This window comes from Nerophis lumbriciformis, linkage group LG27, assembly GCF_033978685.3.
Source record: "Nerophis lumbriciformis linkage group LG27, RoL_Nlum_v2.1, whole genome shotgun sequence".
NCBI classification, from domain to species: Eukaryota; Metazoa; Chordata; class Actinopteri; order Syngnathiformes; family Syngnathidae; genus Nerophis; species Nerophis lumbriciformis.
In genome coordinates, this window is record NC_084574.2 from 9,543,103 (window position 1) to 9,545,000 (window position 1,898).

General features: G+C 36.2%; 1 long non-coding RNA gene across 1 annotated transcript in view; it reads right to left on the minus strand.

Moving 5' to 3' along the window:
- Positions 1-251: 251 nt before the first annotated feature.
- The window catches only part of LOC133570208 (uncharacterized), a 22,098-nt gene continuing 20,451 nt past the window's right edge, over positions 252-1,898 (minus strand). Inside the window, exon 4 of the long non-coding RNA XR_009810066.1 lies at positions 252-1,155. This is a non-coding gene — a long non-coding RNA (uncharacterized lncRNA). The remainder of the gene's footprint in view (positions 1,156-1,898) is intronic.

Here is a 1,898-nt window from a genome sequence, read left to right on the forward strand (position 1 = left end):
TGCAAGGTGGCGGTTATCATTCTCAACTGGAGGGAGAAGCAATTGCTTTGATTAGATTGCTTAACCATGTTACTCTAGCATGTGCTTTGTGAGTGAGCAAGTGCACTAGGCCTTTGACTAACATCCATCCATCCATTTTCTACCGCTTGTCCCTCTCTGGGTCGCGGGGGTTGCTGGAGCCTATGCCAGCTACATTCGGGCAGAAGGCGGTGTACACCCTGGACAATTCACCACCTCATCGCAGGGCCAACACAGATAGACGGACAACGTTCACACACTTGACCAATTTAGTGTTGCTAGATTATTATTTATTTCTGTTTATTCCTTTTATGCAAGGTGGAGGTTATCATTATCAATTAGAAGGAAGAGCAATCGCTTTTGCCGTGTGGCGCATGAATCCAGCCTGACCAGCTAAGTGTCGGCCACTTCGTGATCCGTGAGCTGCAAGGTTGTGGTTGCGCTTGCAAAGGATGGAGAGGGGGAGTAAAAGGGAAAAGACAAATGGTGCTCTGTCATCAGTCCCACTGTGTGTCTGAGACTGACTTATGAGGCAAACAACACACAAAAACAGAAGGAAGTTGGGCGAGCTGAGCTCTCAGGTTTATGTCCTGTGGGTACGAGCGCAACATCATCCTTTCAGGCAGTCCCCCCACCCGGGCAGCAGAATTTGTTGTGTAGATTCAGTTTAAAAGAAAATCAGAATCTCCTATTCGCACATATTTTTGTTTGCGTGCATGTTGTCTAATTAGTTAGCAGTCAAGGAGACCTGGTCATTGGTATATTTGTATTTGTAAGGCCATGCTTGGTCTTCTAACTTCATCACACCGACGATTGTTGACTCTGATCATTTGTTGCTCACTGCACACAACTGGGAAAATGGTCTTTTGTTCACTCACTCAGCTCCTTTTACATGGAACATGTTGCAAAAAGACTGAAAATGAACTGAACTTATTTCATTGAACGCTTTTAAGTCCAGATTGAGAGCACTTGAGATGATGTTTTAAAACTGCAACTGTTTTTCTTCATGTGTATGACATGCATTTTTATGTAACTGTGTCTTTTGCTGCCTCTTGGCCAGGACTCCCTTGAAAAATAGTAGGGGGAAAAAAGACTCCATTTGAATTCCAGGGCAGAAGGAACTGTTCTATCGCTGAACTGTAACAACAGAAAAGCAATCAAGCATTTATTTTTGTGTTGTGCTAAAGAAAGACACTATTAGGCAGACAACACCGTTTGTATTCTGGAGAAACATGTGTATATATATGTATATATATATATATATATATATATATATATATATATTTATATATATATATATATTTATATATATATATATATATATATATATATTTATATATATATATATATATATATATATATATATATACTATCCATCCATTTTCTACCGCTTGTCCCTACATTTTTATATATATATATATATATATATATATACGTACATACACATACATATATACATACATATGTATATATATATACATATATTCACACATATATTTACACATATATGTACTGTATATATATATATGTATATGTATATACAGGTAAAAGCCAGTAAATTAGAATATTTTGAAAAACTTGATTTATTTCAGTAATTGCATTCAAAAGGTGTAACTTGTACATTATATTTATTCATTGCACACAGACTGATGCATTCAAATGTTTATTTCATTTAATTTTGATGATTTGAAGTGGCAACAAATGAAAATCCAAAATTCTGTGTGTCACAAAATTAGAATATTACTTAAGGCTAATACAAAAAAGGGATTTTTAGAAATGTTGGCCAACTGAAAAGTATGAAAATGAAAAATATGAGCATGAACAATACTCAATACTTGGTTGGAGCTCCTTTTGCCTCAATTACTGCGTTAATGCGGCGT